Source organism: Pan troglodytes, chromosome 13 (assembly GCF_028858775.2).
Source record: "Pan troglodytes isolate AG18354 chromosome 13, NHGRI_mPanTro3-v2.0_pri, whole genome shotgun sequence".
Taxonomy (NCBI): Eukaryota; Metazoa; Chordata; class Mammalia; order Primates; family Hominidae; genus Pan; species Pan troglodytes.
This window is the reverse complement of record NC_072411.2, coordinates 78085985-78092371: the sequence shown is the minus strand read 5'-3', so window position 1 is coordinate 78092371 and position 6387 is coordinate 78085985.

Below are 6387 nucleotides of genomic sequence, written 5' to 3'. Positions count from 1 at the left end.
TGTAATCCCAGCTACTCGGGAGGCTGAGGAAGGAGAATGGCTTGAACCCGGGAGGCAGAGGTTGCAGTGAGCCAAGATCACACCATTGCACTCCAGCCTGGGCAACAGGAGCGAAACTCTGTCTCAAAAAAAAAAAAAAAAAAAAGAAACCATCGGATCTCATGCGAACTCACTCACTACCACGAGAACAGCATGGGTGAAACCGCCCCCATGATCCAATCACCTCCCTCCCTCAATGCATGGAGATTGCAATTCGAGATGAGATTTGGGTGGGGTTACAGAGCAAAACCATATCACCTCTAATCTACTTTCTGTCTCTATGAATTTGCCTATTCTAGATTCTAGGTATTTTATGTAAGTGCAATCTTAAAATATTCATCCTTTTGAGTCTGGCTGATTCAACTTAGCATAATGTCTTCAAGGTTCATCCCTATTGTAACATACATCTGAATTTCATTCCTTTTTATGGATAAACAATATTCCATTTTATATACGTACCATATTTTGTTTAGCCATTCATCCACTTATGAACACTTGGTGTTTCCACCTTTTTGTTGTTGTGAATAATGCTGCCAAGAACATGGTTATACAAACATCTGCTAAGTCTCTGTTTTTAATTACTTTGGGTATATACCTAGAAGTGGAATTGTTGGATTATATGATGATTCTATGTTTACCTTTTTGAGGAACCACCAAACTGTTTTTTCCATATTGGCTAAACCAATTCATGTTCCCATCACCAATGCACAAATGTTTCAATTTCTACATATCCTTGCCAATATTTTTAATTTTCTATTACAGTCAGAATATCATAATGGGTATGAAGTGATATCTCGTTGTGTTTTGGGGTGTTTTGTTTTGTTTTGTTTTTGAGACAGGGTCTTACTTTGTCACCCAGGCTGGAACCCAGTGGTGTGATCACGGCTCACTGCAGCCTTGACCTCCCAGGCTTAAGTGATCCTCCCGCCTCAGACCCCCAAGTAGCTGGGACTACACACATGTGCCACCGGTCCTGGCTGATTTTTGTATTTTTTTGTAGAGACAGAGTTTTGCTATGTTGCCCAGGCTTGTCTCCAACTCCTGGGCTCAAGTAATCTGCCTTCCTTGGCTTCCCAAAGTGCTGGGATTACAGGTGTGAGCCACCTCACCTAGCTCATTGTAGTTTTTATTTGCATTTCCCTACTGATTACTGATGCTGAGCATCTTTTCATGTGTTTACTGGCCATCTGTATATCTTATTTGCGGAAGTTTATTCATGTGTTGGGCCATTAAAATTTTTTTTCCTTATAGTTGTTAGGTTGTGTTCAGAGAGAGGATTCCAAGAGACCTGGATAGAAGCTGCAAGACTTCTTATGACTAAGCATCAAAAGTCCCAGGATCTCAAGGCTGGGTGCAGTGTGGCAGGTGGCTATAGTTCTAGATACTCATTCAACTGAGGCAGGAGGATTGCTTGAGCCTAGGAGTTTGAGGCAATGATCAGATCCATGAAGAGCCACTTCACTCCAGCCTGGGCAACATAGCAAGATCCATCTCTAACAAAAAAAAAGTCCCAGGACCTCACTTCTGCCCAGTTCTATAAGTCATGCAGGTCACTGAGATCAGCCTAGATTCCAGGAAAATGGTAGTGAAAATTTGTGGTCATCTTTAATCTACCAAAGTACAATATTAAAATTAACTTTAAAAAGTCAATTGAGCCAGGCACGGTGGCTCACGCCTGTAATCCTAGCAATTTGGGAAGCCGAGGTGGGTGGATCACCTGAGGTTGGGAGTTCGAGACCAGCCTGACCAACATGGAGAAACCCCGTCTCTACTAAAAATACAAAATTAGCCAGGCATGGTGGCACTTGCCTGTAATCCCAGCTACTTGGAAGGCTGAGGCAGGAGAATTGCTTGAATCCAGGAGGCAGAGGTTGTGGCGAGCCCAGATCACGCCATTGCACTCCAGCCTGGGAAACGAGAGCGAAACTTTGTCTCAAAAAACAAAACAAAACAAAAGAAAAAAACTCAATTGTTTGAATAGCAGTGACAATAATCATTAATGCTGCTACAACTTTGGATTAATACGGCTTCTTTTCTCCTGTGGTCTTAAAGTATTTTCATCTATAAAAGTCTTTACTATGGGCCAGGCATGGTGGCTCACGCCTGTAATCCCAGCACTTTGGGAGGCCGAGTTGGGCGGATCACGAGGTCAGGAGATCGAGACCATCCTGGCTAACACGGTGAAACCCCGTCTCTACTAAAAATACAAAAAAATTAGCCAGGCGTGGTGGCAGGCGCCTGTGGTCCCAGCTACTGGGGAGGCTGAGGCAGGAGAATGGCATGAACCTGGGAGGCGGAGCTTGCAGTGAGTGGAGATCGCGCCACTGTGCTGCAGCCTGGGTGACAGAGCAAGAATTGGTCTCAAAAACAAAAACAAAAACAAAAACAAAAAAACAAAAGCCTTCACTATGGCATTTTTGCACATTTTAGAGATCTTTAATTCTTTCTTTCTTCTTTCTTTCTCTTTCTTTCTTTCTTTCTTCGTTTCTTTCTTTCTTTCCTTCTTTTTTTTGACAGAGTTTTTCTCTTGTTGCCCAGCCTGGAGTGCAATGGCACAATCTTGGCTCATTGCAATCTTCGCCTCCTGGGTTCAAGCAATTGTCCTGCCTCAGCCTTCTGAGTAGCTGGGATTACAGGTGCCCACCACCATGCCTGGCTAAATTTTTGTATTTTTAGTAGAGATGGGGTTTCACATATTTGTCAGGCTGGTCTTGAACTCCTGACCTCAGGTGATCCACCTGCCTCAGCCTCCCAAAATGCTGGGATTACAGGCGTGAGCCACCGCACTCGGCCTAATTATGTTTTTCTTTCTTTTTCTTTTTTCTTTTTTTAGAGATGGAGTCTTGCTCTGTCTCCCAGGCTGGAGTGCAGTAGCACAGTCATAGCCCACTGCAGCCTTGAACTACTGAGCTCTAGTGATACTCTCACCTTGGCCTCCCAAGTAGCTGGGACTACAGGTGCATGCCACCATGTCTAGCTCAAGATCTTTAACTATGATATAGAGATGATTACTTGATTTTTAAAAATCACTTAGCCAGTCCACTTTATAATGATGGGGTGAAGCAGGAACCCTGAGTTTCAATCTTGGCTCTGCCATTAACTGGCTGAGTGGCTCCTCTTTTAGAATGGGATAGATATCCTCTAACTTCTCTTTCAGCTCTGAAACTGTACAAAAAGATGATGAATTTGATCAAGAATTAGGATGTTATAAAAATGTCTGAGTACAGAGTGATTTGTTGCCTAGAAATATTCCCATGTGCCATTTATTCACTGGGACAGAGAAATAACTTCAGTTTAATAGCAATTATTATAATGTGATTGAATTGAATAATAGCATCAGTAAACACACACAGTTATTATGGGAGCTAAAGGAGTTCTGAAGAAATATCTTAAGGAGCATTGACACAGAAGGGCAAGAAGATGAGAAATAGAGTTTACAGGTTTCCCAGGTGCAAAAGAACAAAAAATATGGTTTCTGGCTGCATAAATGTCTTATTCTAAGAGTGGGGTATATCAACGAGATCTGCAAACAGAGTCTAAAACCATGAACAAAATATGCAGCAATGAGGATAGTGCAGTGAGGGGAGTGGTGATGATGGTGGTGAGGAGAGACAACTCCTAACATTGGCATTGTGTGCCCTTCATATACCAAGCACAGGGCCAGTTGTTTTTCATAGTGAACTCATTTGTTTCTCACAGGGAGCCACACACTAGGTATTACTTTTTTCTTCCTTCTGATTTTTTTTTTTTTTTTTTTTTTTTGAGACACAGTCTCACTCTGTTGCCCAGGCTGGAGTGCAGTGGTGCAATCTCAACTCACTGCAACCAACGTCTGCCTCCTAGGTTCAAGCTCTTCTCCTGACTCAGCCTCTCGAGTAGCTGGGATTACAAGTGTGCACCACCATGCTCAGCTAATTTTTTATATTTTTAGTAGAGATGGGGGTCTCACCATGTTAGCCAGCCTGGTCTCGAACTCCTGACCTCAGGTGACCTGCGTGCCTCGGCCTCCCAAATTGTTGGGATTACAGGTGTGAGCCACTGTGCCTGGCCCTTCCCTCTCATTTTAAAGATGAGGAAACTGATGCTCAACATTCTACTCATGGTCCCACAGCTAAAGGCTGGGGAGACATCAAAGCTCATGCTTTTTTCTACACAAGCAGCCTTCATTAAGCCAAGAAATCATATATATGGAAGAATAGCATTTGGGAAGGATCTTTCTTAAATGTTAATTATCTCAATCTTGTCCTATTGTTGTCATACAATTTATTTCTAAATATGTTTTGAACCTTAAAGTACTATTTTTTTCTTCAGATAGTCACATATCTGAAGTATTTACCTCAGACAGTCGATTATGTTTTAAAGTGATTAAAAGTAAATTAAGGCCAGGCACAGGGGTTCACACCTGTAATTCTAGCACTTTTGGAGGCCGAGGCAGGTGGATTGCTTGAGCCCAGGAGTTTGAGACCAGCCTGGGCAACATGGTGAAACCCTACCTCTACCAAAAAATATATATCTATATGAAAATTAGCTGCATGTGGTGGCACACGCCTGTAGTCCCAGCTTCTTGAGGGGCTGAGGTGGGAGGATCATCTGAGCCTGAGAGGTTGAAGCCTCAGGGAACTGTGATTGCGCCACTGCACTCCAGCCTGGGCCACAGGGTGAAATGCTGTCTCAAAAAAACAAAAGAAAAAAAGTAAATTTTAAAAAATTATCTTTATTTTTATAATTTCTGGAGCTCTTTATTTCTTCATGTATGCAGATCTCTATCTAATATCATACTCCTGCCCATAGAAATTCTTTTAACATTTCTTTTAGTGCAGATCTGTTGGAAAATTCTCTCAGCATTTTTTTTCCCCAAAAGTCTATTTCATCTTTAGTTTTGCAAGATCTTTTGCAGGGTATAGAATTCTAGGTTGACAGGTATTTTTTCTTTCAGTACTTTAAGACGTTGCTTCATTGTTTTGGCTTGTGTAGTTTCCAATGAGAAGTATATTGTAAGAAATATGTCATCTTTGTTTTTCTGTCTGCATTGTTTTTTTCCTCTGCCTTCAAAATTTTCTCTTTATCTTAGCTTTTCAGTAGTTTGACTTTCATGTCATTGATACTTATTTATTTGACTTATTTTCCTCTTTGGGGCACTTAGAGTTTTTTGGATGTGTTGTTTGTTTTCTTGTTTTCTTTCATTGTTATTATTATTATTATTATTATTATTATTATTATTATTTTTAAATGGAGGCTCACTCTGTCACCCAGGCTGGAGTGCAGTGGCGCAATCTTGGCTCACTGCACCCTCCACCTCCTGGATTCAAACAATTCTCATGCCTCAGCCTCTTGAGCAGCTGGGATTACAGGCACGTGCCACCACACCTGGCTAATTTTTGTATTTTTTAGTAGAGACAGGGTTTTACCATGTTGGCCTGGCTGGTCTCAAGCTCCTGAGACCAGCAGCTCCTGGCCCAAGCTGCTGGGTAAAACCCTGTCTCTGTTAAAAATACAAAAAAATTAGCCGGGCATGGTGGTGCATGCCTGCAGTCCCAGCTACTCAGGGAGGCCAAGGCAGGAGAATTGCTTGAACCCAGGAGGTGGAGGCTGCAGTGAGCCAAGATCATTCCACTGCACTCCAGCCGGGGTGACAGAGTCAGACTCCATCTCAAAAAAATAAAATATTATTCATAGTTATTTTAAAGTACCAGTCTAATAATTCCAATACCTGGGTCGTCTCTGAATTTAGATTTTAATTATTGCTTTATCACTTGACAGTAGGTCTTTTTTCTTGCCTTCTTTGTTGTTTAATGTATTGGTCCATATTCATGTTGCTGCTAAACATATACCCGAGACTAGGCAATTTACCAAAGAAAGGGGTTTAATGGACTTACAGTTTCAGGTGGCTGGGGAGGCCTCACAATCACGGCAGAAGGTGAAAGGCACATCTCACATGGCAGCAGACAAGAGAAGAGAGCTTGTGCAGGGAAACTGTCTTTTTTAAAACCATCAGATCTTGTGAAACTTATTCAGTACCACAAGAACAGCCTGGGAAAGACCCACCCCCATGATTCAATTATCTCCTACTGGGTCCCTCCCACAACACATGGGAATTATGGAAACTACAAGATGAGATTTGGGTGGGGACACAGAGCCAAACTATATCATTTTATTTTTGATTTAATGGCAGATATGTGTAGAACAGCAGAGAGTGAGGTGAAGAGTATGTAAGTCCAGTGATGAGCGCACCTCTTCTTGTTGTCAGCATGTCAGTGTGGTAGAATTAGCCAATTAAGTCAGTCATTGAGCTGGTTTTGCCATGTTGCTGCTATCTCTGTCTTCAGTGCACAACAGATTCAAATGCCT